General features: G+C 38.2%; 1 long non-coding RNA gene across 1 annotated transcript; it reads left to right on the top strand.

Moving 5' to 3' along the window:
- The first annotated feature begins 1,345 nt into the window (after positions 1-1,345).
- On the top strand, positions 1,346-2,720 carry LOC130100462 (uncharacterized). Its single transcript, XR_008808878.1, has 3 exons — positions 1,346-1,515; positions 1,607-1,753; positions 2,644-2,720. It is a non-coding gene; the product is annotated as an uncharacterized LOC130100462 (long non-coding RNA).
- Positions 2,721-11,775: the final 9,055 nt, after the last annotated feature.

Below are 11,775 nucleotides of genomic sequence, written 5' to 3'. Positions count from 1 at the left end.
CCAGGTTTTTTTGTTTTCTCTTTCTTTTTTGTTTTCTCTTTTCCTTTCTGTTCTTTGTATTTCTATTTTGTCTTTGGTGCTGCGAATTGTGATGATCGGTGATATCCTGTGAGAGATTTCCAGTTTGATGGCGAGCCACCCGAATCTACTACAGTGAAAGAATCACAACTCGTATAGGGAAGGGGACAATATCCTTTTCTTCCCTTCTCCAGTCTTGCAGTAGCGGGACAAGTCATATTTAGAGACTGAGTTTCTTCTTTCTTTTCCAAGATTGATAACCGAATACAGAGACTGATAAGACACTGATATGTGCTTTGAAAGCGCTAATATTGATAGTGAATCTGATTAATACAGAGGTTCTTGTTCAATCAAACGATTGACATCTGTGATATTGTGAGAGAGTGTTTAAAAGAAAAAAGAGAAAAAAACACCACTCCATTATTCAGTATTTTATTCACTTTATTTTATTTTATTTTGTCATTCCAATTGTCTGTATGTTTTGGGGTAAAAGAAGAGTGCACTCTGGGGAAAATTGTCAGGTTGAACTGTGTGTATAATTGCCATTGTAATTACTGTTCCTAATCCTGTGTATTTTCATTGGAACCAAAATTACATACCAGTTCACAACTATCTTGTGTTGTCTGTTGTTTCTCACCACAACCCGCTACCTCCTTTACGAACTTAAAAAAAAATCTTCTGATGAATTATCTGCACCAATAGCAATTTAATTAATTGTTAAATACTGCAGACACCCGTTACAACAGGATGAATTCTGTGTTAGCATTACATCAGCTGAATAGTGACAGTATACATTTTCAGTATACATACATTTAGCATAAAAATAAAATAATGACAAAAACTTACTGTCAAATTCCTCGTCAGTTTCATCCAAGAATGTGTCCTGTTCGTCAATACCATCATCCTCCAGAAAATAATCAGCTAAAAAAACATTATATCATAATTTGGGAGAATTCCACCGAGATTAATATCAAATTAAAGCTGCAAGCAGCGATGAAAGGGCCCTCGCACCCGTGCTATTGCCACCCGGTGGTTTAGGAAGACAGAGCACGGTGGGAAATGTGCATTTAAGTAGGTAAATATAGGAGGAGTATGTCAAAGCCAGTTACAAAATTGTCCTTTATTATGATGACAATAGCATGCTTTATCACTCAGCTAAGTGTTGCTAGCATGTTTAGTATATTTCTAGCATGTTTAGCACACAAAGGCATATTTTAGTATGTGGCTAGTAATGCAATACAGTGTTAACCATGTCACTTCCTGTTGTCAGTAGGTGGCGCTATTACTATAACGGAAAATTGTCATGTAGATGTGTTCAGGACAGAACTCTTATTAAACGTGTGAAGTTTGGGGCAGATTGGACATTGCCTTCTTGAGTAACAACAACTTCCTGTTTCATTGCATTAGCATGCTTTAGCACTTAGCTAAGAATTGCTAGCATGTTTTAACATGTTTCTAACATGTTTATAACTCAATGGCATATTTAATATGTTGCTAGTACTGCATCACAGTGTTAAACATGTCACTTCCTGTTGCCAGTAGGTGGCGCTATTACTATATCTGAATATTCTCATGTAGATGTGTTCAGGCCATGACTCTTATCAAACGTGTGAAGTTTGGGGCAGATTTGACATTCCATGCCTGAGTTACAGCAAATTCCTATTTAATTTTAGTAATAGCATGCTTTAGCACTGGGGTAAGTGTTTGCTAGCATGTTTTAGCATGTTTCTAGTATGTTGCTAGCAGTGTTGGGGAAAGTTACTTTGAAAAGTAATGCGTTACAATATTGCGTTACTCCCTTAAAAAGTAACTTATTGCGTTACTTAGTTACTTTTTTAGAAAAGTAATGTGTTACGTTACTTTTGCGTTACTTTTTTTCCACCTGGGCTGGGCTTGTTTTTTTATACCAAAGAAAGATATATTTTTGGGCAAATGTAAAGACCCTTTCACACCAAAAGTGAAATAATAAGCCTCAGACTGAAGGAAATGCAGATTTACTCCTGTAAAGTAGAGTACAGTAGTGTTCAGTAGTGGGCGCCTCTCAAACAAACCTTTCAGCTGCTGCTGTTCTGGGTAACAGAAGAAGAGGATGCAGGAGAAACAAATTTAACACTTACTCTACCAATAAAAACATATTAAAAAAATCTATAGTCATTTTTGCTTATGGTTTAACTGAAAAAATCGGAGGTCAGAAGCAAGTACTTTGGTCAATAAAGATTAAATGCATAAAAATGTATGTTTTATTTAACATATTTAGGTATTGGAGGTTTGCATAGTGTTCTGATTCTGCATTTCACTGATTTTATTCATTTTGAGGAATATTGAATCTTTTTTGTGCAAGTGAGATGAGTAAATCCACGCTTACATTTAATCTAGAACTATAATAACCATCATGTTTACACACAGCGCCTCTGCACTTCGATTTGTCTCAACATTAGGACAGAAGAGCAGTCAGTCAATAAAGGGGAAAACAAAGTAACTTGCGTTACTTATTAGAAAAAGTAACTCAGATATTTTGTTGAAAATTTTAAAAGTAATGCGTTACTTTACTAGTTACTTGAAAAAGTAATCTGATTACGTAACTCAAGTTACTTGTAATGAGTTACCCCCAACACTGGTTGCTAGCATGTTTAGCACTTGCTTGCACTTTTTTATATCTTATTATGAGTCCACAACAGTGTTAAACATGTCACTTCCTGTTGCGCTATGACTGTAACTGAATATGAGCATGGACATGTGTTCAGGACAGAACTCTTATCAAATGTGTGAAGTTTGGGGCAGATTGGACATTGTTTATGGAGCTAATAATATGACAAAATGATTTGAATTTGAATTGTGTAAATTTGAATTATTTGCAAGTGTAATCTAACAAAACTGAATTTTAAATAGTTCTGAATTTGAATTTTTTTGGAACGAATATTGAACATCTGAAATTTAACAAACTGAAAGGTTTTTATGGCTGAATTTTATAGACATGTATTTTCAAACAGCTAGTTTTTGTGTTCTGAATTCAAATACTGCAAAATTTCAGTTTAAAAAAATACGGATTCAAGTTTTCAAGATGAAGAAATTCGGAACGTCAAATTCAGTTTTCTCAAATTCAATGTCAAAAATTCAATGTCAAAAATTCAGGTCTTACAGAAAGTAGGTCACAGGGAAGAGTAGATGATCTCGGAAAAGTCGAACAGAGCATTTTGGCCAATTAGGGACTGCAGAAGTTTTCCAGTGCGAACGTGGTGGTTCAAGAGGTTGCCGCTCTCTGACTCTGATCATGAATCGCCCGGAGGTAAGTTAAACATGAATGATTTTGTGTTTGTTAGGTTAGCGTTCTCAGCACGTGATTTGTCTAAGCGGTCTCTGGTGTTTGTTTTAAAGTATATTTTGTGTAATATTTTGTGTAAAATTGATTAGAACGCCACCGTGTCTACTACACAGACAGGACAGGACGCGAGCGGCGCAACACAGTGCTTGAAGCGACTGTTGTAAAGAGCTGGGACTAGGTCAGAAATAGGATGGGTAATCGTGTGCTGTTGGGGATTTCACTGGTCGCGTCGCACCGCTTGCGTCCGGTCTAGATTGCGTCGTACATGTAAGCATAAGGTACGAGAGGGTGTGCTATGGTGCTGTATCGTGAATACGACGCGAACCAGAGTGCTTGCAAGTGCAACCCTTTCAGACGTGACTTATTCACAAGACAGCACTAGCCTTGAGTACCGTGTATTGCTTTTCTAAAGCGATTGCCACTCAATAATCATAATAAAGCAAAACAAAAATGTATTAGTGCAACTTTCATTAAGTAAAATCACCAAAAGCCTTCAACCTTCCGCTGGAAAAAAAATAGTCCCTGGCCGTGAGCAGCAGCATAAGTTAAAATATTTCGCCTGTAATGTTAGATGGCGGCAAAGACAGTCTTTATTACTGAGTCAGTCATCAGTCAGGAGAGAAGACTTTAATATTGAAAGGACAATTGCATTATGTAGGCATTATGTATAAAACCGGGTCATCTCAGTTTGGTTGAAGGCTTTTGGTGATTTTACTTAATGAAAGTTGCACTAATACATTTTTGTTTTGCTCGCGCCGCTCGCGTCCTGTCTGTGTAGTAGACACGGTGGCGTTCTAATCAATTTTACACAAAATATTACACAAAATATACTTTAAAACAAACACCAGAGACCTCTTAGACAAATGTATCACGTGCTGAGAACGCTAACCTAACAAACACAAAATCATTCATGTTTAACTGACCTCCGGGCGATTCATGATCAGAGTCAGAGAGCGGCAACCTCTTGAACCACCACGTTCGCACTGGAAAACTTCTGCAGTCCCTAATTGGCCAAAATGCTCTGTTCGACTTTTCCGAGATCATCTACTCTTCCCTGTGACCTACTTTCTGTAAGACCTGAATTTTTGACATTGAATTTGAGAAAACTGAATTTGACGTTCCGAATTTCTTCATCTTGAAAACTTGAATCCGTATTTTTTTAAACTGAAATTTTGCAGTATTTGAATTCAGAACACAAAAACTAGCTGTTTGAAAATACATGTCTATAAAATTCAGCCATAAAAACCTTTCAGTTTGTTAAATTTCAGATGTTCAATATTCGTTCCAAAAAAATTCAAATTCAGAACTATTTAAGATTCAGTTTTGTTAGATTACACTTGCAAATAATTCAAATTTACACAATTCAAATTCAAATCATTTTGTCATATTATTAGCTCCATAATTGTTTGCCTGAGTTACAGCAACTTCCTGTTTCATGGCGAAACATCAAAATTTGTTAGGTCGCCGAGGACACGCCCTTCGACGAAAAAACAAGATCTTCGCTATTTAACGTCGCAAAGGACTTAAGATTACACTCACCAAATTTGAAAATCTGTAGGAGTAGTTTGTTAAAGTACGATGCCTGAAAATGGCAAGAACTGCACAAAAATCAGAGAGAAAGATAAAAATGGCTGACTTCCTGTTGTGTTTAGGGATACGCTCCAAGATACTTTTTTGTAGGTATTGGGTCATTACATGCATGTACCCATAGACAAAATAAATACATAGATGCCCTATTGGCCGCTTTGGAACGTTGCTGCGATACGTCAACGGGTCCGCCATTTTGCGGAGGGCAAGACTGCACTGTAATCAAATTTAAGTAAACGGGTGACACATGTTAGTGTGTATTTTATTTTGTGATTTCACCGGAATGAATAGTGTCCGCCGCAACGGCGATAGATTGAAGAGCGCGTCCGAGTGAAGACTGCGCGCGCGCCGCCACAAGAGAACACTGTATCAATGACACTGATAGCAGCGGACACGAGCGCTTAGCTTGAGTTCAAAAACAAAACATTTTAGCGGTAGATCTCTTATTTAAGAGCGGACTAAATGAATGCTCTGCTAGTTAACTGGAGATGTTTTATTTGTATTAGGTACATCCGTGCCTCAATGTTTCCAAAAGTGGTGGGTACAAAATGACTCATGACGAAATCTGGTGGGGACGCGAACCCACCGCCCCCACCGAAATCGACGCCTATACAAATATGTGATACTGTCTAAATACAATATATTTTTTATATATAAATGTTCAGTTTTGGTTAGTCTATTACCAGTGTTGGGAGTAACGCGTTACAAAAGTAATGCATTACAGTAACATATTACTTTTTGCTGTAACGCAGTAGTGTAAGGCATTACTAATAAATTTTCAGTAATATTTTACTATATTACATGTTCAGTTATGCTTGCGTTACAACACACTTTTAGTTTTAATTGTAAAAAAACAACATAAAAAAAACACCAAGACCGCGAGACATTAACGAATGAAAAATGCAAGTAGGCTAAGTTACCTGTTCGTGGTCAGTCAATAATAGGCTTAACGGAGAACTGTCACGTAGGCCTACATTGTTTTTTCCTCATAAATGCGAACACGAAAAATAAAATAAAATGAATATTTTATGTTCTGTGGAGAGCCAACCCTTCTTTATCTGGTGGGTAGTATTACTTTTGATTTGCGCAGTGTAATTCAGCACCGAATTACAAAAAAATATTTTGCCTCCTAAAAGTTAAATATTTTTTTTGTCACGCATGAATGCGTGAATTTCCCTCAAATTAAATATAAAACGCATGTGTAGACTGATATTTTTCTAATGTCTGGACTCTTTTAAGGGGGTATCCTATGGATAAACAGACGTTTCAATATATTGGTATTAAATGCATTTTCTGAGAATTTATATTTCAAGTTTTGACTGCAAATGTCACGTCCAAAACGCTGGAATTCCCCAATTTTAAATAATTTATCCTCAACTAGTTTTGTGGTATAGGTCTACGTATTTTATAATGTTAACTTCAAAATTCAAATAATACTAATAGTAATTTAAAGATGTGGTAGCATTGGATCTGGACGGGAAGGATAACTCTTGGAGTTGGAAGGGGTGTGTCGCGATTCTGCAGGTTCGTGGATCTGAGTGTCGCGATTTCGGTTTCATATAGCATATCGTTACAGCCTTAGAATGTTAAGTTCTACTACTGTATAGCTATTTTGGTGAAAGTAACTCAAAAGTAATACAGGAGTAATGTAACGCATTACAATTCTGAGACAGTAATATTGTAAGGTAATGAATTACTTTTAAATTACAGTAACAAGTAATGTATAATGTATTACAGTTTGGAAGTAACTTGCACAACACTGTCTATTACCCAGGCTGCCAAGGCAACTGCAAAAGGCTGCAAATATACAAATATGTGAAACTGTCTAAATACAATATATTTTTTATATATAAATGTTCAGTTTTGGTTAGTCTATTACCCAGGCTGCCAAGGCAACTGCAAAAGGCTGCAAATATAAATGGACAGATGTCAGCATCAGTGAGATGTACCGTTAACTTACCTAACTAACCATCAGCCTTCAGAAATCATTCTGATATGATTTTTAAAAAAAATCAATGTTGGAAACAGTTGTGCTGCTTAATTTTTTTAACCTGTAATAGTTTTTTCTAGGATTCTTTGAATACATTTTTTTTAATAAAAAAAAACAAGTTTGGTCTTTTTACGTTTGTTTTTTTAAAGGATGTGTTAAGTGATAGGAATGACTTTAAGTCTTTACGTTCTTAGGAAAGATTTCTATTTTGAATAAATGCTGTTCTTTTTAACTTTTTATTCATCAGTGAATCATTCTTAGTTCAGGCTGCCTCACAACACCTTGATGGGCCATTGGGGGAGTGACTTTATTCTTCCCACCCAGGTGTAAATCAGATTAATATTCAGGGCCATTCACACTCCCACACATACAGCAGTGCTGACCAAAAACTGACGTAAGAAATTTAAATCGTTATATTGTTGTTTGTGAAAGAGTGGTCAGAATGATTTTCACTTCATTTTGAAGAAAAATTCTAGCCTACAAGAATAGTAACTCAAAAGTCTTGTGGACAACTATTCAGTATGTGTTAAATGGCCTTATTGCGGTGACATTTGTTTTCCCCAAAACGTACTAACCACGCATAATATTTTTTTTCTATAAAATGCAAACATGTACATCCATTTTGCTCACATATTATTGTAGCAGAGTTTGTGCTGAATACAGCAAATTTATATGTTGGCAAATGGTATGTTTTAAGTAGCTGAAATAAGCACAAATGTCAAGGCATGTCAAAACATCTCAAGGACCCCAAAAACACCTCAGACCCCAGAGGGTTAAGGAACGAGGTATCCTTGAAACATTGAACTGAGGTCTGATGTCTAGAAGCTTCTTATCTAACATGTGAATTGATCTGCCAATGTGCCATGTTGTTTGATAATTCTCACTATTTAACCACAGCTTGGCCATTGTCCTTGCAATACCTAAAGAGACAAGTAATCTGGGACACAGGACTCAATTACATTAAAATGTGGGACACGTAGTAAAATGCTTGGTCCTTTCACACCTTTAACAGTCATGCCAGATTGTAGAGCACATTCAATGTGCTCTTCAGTTTGAGCCTGGGTTCGTAACTCACAGGATTCAAATGGGTATACACGTGTATAACCCCTGCCTTTTACAACCATATCACCTCTCTGCAGGCAAAATGAACATCCATATTCACCATTGAATTGTTTGAAGTTCTGGATTACCGGCCTTGCTACTGAATCACATACAAGTACCAGAGGATAAACTCTTGTGGTGTTAGTAGTGAAAGATGTTTGCCAAGTGAACCCCTGAGTTTGTAGATGTAAAATCTCTTCAACAAAGGGTTGAGGGTACACATTCATGTTTGGTTTGCTAGTGCCAACCATAGCCAACATAGCATTACATGCTTCTGTCTGTCAAACACTGGCAATGATGCACAAGAGAGGCCAAATGCTAAATGAGGACTTAAAAATGGGCACACCATCACAACTGCATGTTAGTGATATATTAGGTGAACGTAAAGGTGATTCGGGTGAGTCTGACAGTTGCTGATATAAAGCACCATCACATATGTCACTAATAACATTTGGATCCATTTCCTTTTCAAATTCATGGCTGACATGTTTAATGACATCTTTCTGCAAAAACAAAGTTTTTAGTTGCTCCTCTAAGGGCAGATAAAGGAAACAGTTTCCTCTGGACATCTGATTGGTCACCGTTGAGGTTTCTTTGCAAGATCTGCACTGTAAAGAGTCATCTGCCTGCACCTCCATGATACACACACAGTTTTCACAGACATAGTGAACTTGCATATGTGACCGATCACGGAAACTAGGGACACAAGTTGGTTCTTCGGCATTTTGAGTTATTCATAGATTCTGAAAGTGTAGTCTCCAAGCTTTCCAACGATGTGTAACACGTGGAAATCTGATAATATTTGGAGAAGTTGTGGCCATTTGAAGGTAGGAACTCAAAAAAACTAAAATGGGAGAAAACGGCCTCAAAAGATTGTGCATTCTCACCTCTCTCTCCTAGCCTGGCACGCCAGACCTACATCAAGATGTTAGGTCTGGGAACTCATCATTGACAGGGCTCAATCTGATGGGCGGGATAAACGGTTGTCTTTCAAATTCTCTCTGCACGCAATTGGATAGCGCTACAACCAATCAGAGCAACGAAGAAGGGGACGTAGTCAGCGGAGCAAGTTGATATATTAAACTTTTACCGTATCCAGTCCATAGCTGTCAACATTGAACATTGAAAATAAGGGAGATTTCCAGGAATCCATCCCCAAAATTAGGGCTTTTTTTTGTTTTTTACACGACCCACAAACTTTAAAAATAAAACAATAATCATTAAAAGTCTAAAGAGTTTATAACTAGCCTATGTGTGAGAGAGAAAGAGACAGTGTGTGTGTGTGTGTGTGTGTGTGTGTGTGTGTGTGTGTGAGAGAGAGAAAGAGTCATTAAACATTTTTTTGTCATTAAAAAAATAATATCATAGAGAATGTTTAAATACTAATATCAGCTTACGAGGGAAACGGAGGCGGAGTAGTGGTGCTTCGGAGTGCTGGAGATGATTCGGAGGTCCTTTACCGATCAGAGCGCGCGCTGACACGGAGTAAATGAAGCCTTTATACTCGACGCGTCCGCACGAGTGCGGCAAAAATGACAAGTTGATCGTTTCGCCACAGCTTTTTTGTAACAGCGCGCGCGGCGCCGCATCCGAGGATGAATGACTTCAAACCGAATATGCCCGAGCTTGCTCTGACCGTCGCAACTTTGTCGTCATTATGTTAAGCCCGCCCGCCAACTCTATACACGATGTGATTGGCCCGGCAAGGTTTGGGGTTTTCCAGCTAAACCGTCTATGGAGAGTTGCTAGACCACACTTTGCGGCGAAATGATTTTTGCTGCCGCTAGGGTGCGTCTAGATTTCTAGGCTATCTCTCTCCTGCAGGGAGTGACAATAGGGCTCATTTACATCTCATTTAGATAAGCCATACCCCCTGTAAAGCTCCCCCTGTGCTTTACAGCTTTTTTTTCTTTCCTGAGCTAGCTAATAACAATAGGTAGGTATGGGAAGGTCTAAACAGACTAAACATGAGATAACATGTACGTGTTCTTAGAATTAAAACAAAACGACAAACTTTAATGTTTAATGCAAACTCACCCCCAGGACCGGCGAATGCACTTCTGCCGCTCTAGGTGAAAAACAATTGTGCTGCCCCTCTATTTGCAACGTTTACCAGCAACAACACACAAAGACCAATATGCCATATACATATAACGCAAAACCAGCAACAACACACAAAGACCAATAAGCCATAAGCCATAGGCCTACATATAACGCAAATAGTGCGCAACGCGCGTGTGCCCAAAATGTCAACAATATTAAAGTTTATGCAGGAGGTAAATGCCTGCTGGCATTTTTCTTTAAGCAGTCATGACAGGAATTTTCCAAATAATCATATTTCCTCCTCAGATTACTGTTGCAAATCTCTTTACACCACTTTCTTATGTGCGTATACACACACAAATGAAATGTCCGCAAGCACATTATATCATCAGCAGGTTCAGCATCTTACATAACGACTAAGGAGCAAATAAAGCTTAACTTACGTTTCAGAAACGCGCACGGCAGGCCTTCATCGCAGCAAAGGTCTTAACTGCATCCTCTATTTCGATTCTCTGTGCCAGTTCATGTTCTATGGAGATTGTTGCCAGTCCATTAAGTCTGTTCCCTGTTCACAAAACGTTCCCCATTCAAAGCAATCGGGACGTCACATATGAAACAGTTAGCCACCGCTGTCAGCGAGCCGAGCCGCCGTATTCAAGCACCGAGGGCGCGCGCGCCGCGCCCATACCTCCGGTTCAGTTTCCCGAGCCCACAAAGTGCGGCGAAAACATTTTCGGTGTAACTGCCACGGTTCAGCTCGTCTGCGACAATCTTTGCGGCATCGATCTTCATTTGAATTTTGATATCAGATAGAGCCGCCCAGAGCGCTGCATAATAAGTAGCCACGCTGTTGGGGGACGGGGGCAAAAGCGCCGGCGGCTATTCAGTATGGAAATACACACAGACAATGACACGCCCCTACTGCATGCTAGAATCTCCGAAAAACAAGCCGATTTCAACCTCAAAATGTACGCTTTTAAATATACCAATACTGTTGTCTCAAACATGGAGAGGCTTCTTCATGATCTCAACTAACAGATTCTGCAAAAAAAGCGGAAATCACCAATTTTAAAAAAAAAAAACGCTTCTTTCTCATTTTGCTCGCAAGTTGTGCTGCCGACTTGTGTCCCTGGTTTCCGTGACGGGTCACATATGGTTTCTAACATCCCCAAAGGTCTTGTGAAGCAAGTAATTAGATGGAATTATAGGATCATGACTAATGAAATTTACTAATTGACCAATATCTTCTGTAGCCTTGTCAGTAAGTCCATGTTTTAATTTAAAGGATAGAAGCAGTAGGCCTACTTGCTCCTTTGTTTGTTGTGAAGATCTGTTCTGCTGATATCCCTCCAGAAGTAACTGCTCCAATGGAATCGTCATGTGCCTATCCAAAAGCATTGATATAACATTTCAGAAAATTAGACAAATTATAGAATCACAAAAATAAAAAAGGCCGCCCACACATGAGAGGTTGTGGAGAGCGACAGTTGTGTTATAAAGTAGTATGAATATTATTGATATGAAAGCCATCCTGTCTGTTACATTTTCAATTCATTTTTTAACTCACCTTTTGAGGTACTGTGAATTCCTGTTGTCTGGTACTGCCTTGGTCTGGTTCTTGTTCTTCAGCTGTGTTTCTGAAAAGGGAGTGAAAAATTATTATTATGCCAGACAATAATAATAATTTTTAAAAAATAGGTAGATACTGACAGTT

The sequence above is a fragment of the Rhinichthys klamathensis genome, unplaced genomic scaffold, assembly GCF_029890125.1.
Source record: "Rhinichthys klamathensis goyatoka isolate OS25496 unplaced genomic scaffold, OSU_Roscu_1.1 h1tg000242l_1, whole genome shotgun sequence".
Classification (NCBI taxonomy): Eukaryota; Metazoa; Chordata; class Actinopteri; order Cypriniformes; family Leuciscidae; genus Rhinichthys; species Rhinichthys klamathensis.
This window is presented reverse-complemented; position numbering and strand designations above follow the sequence as displayed.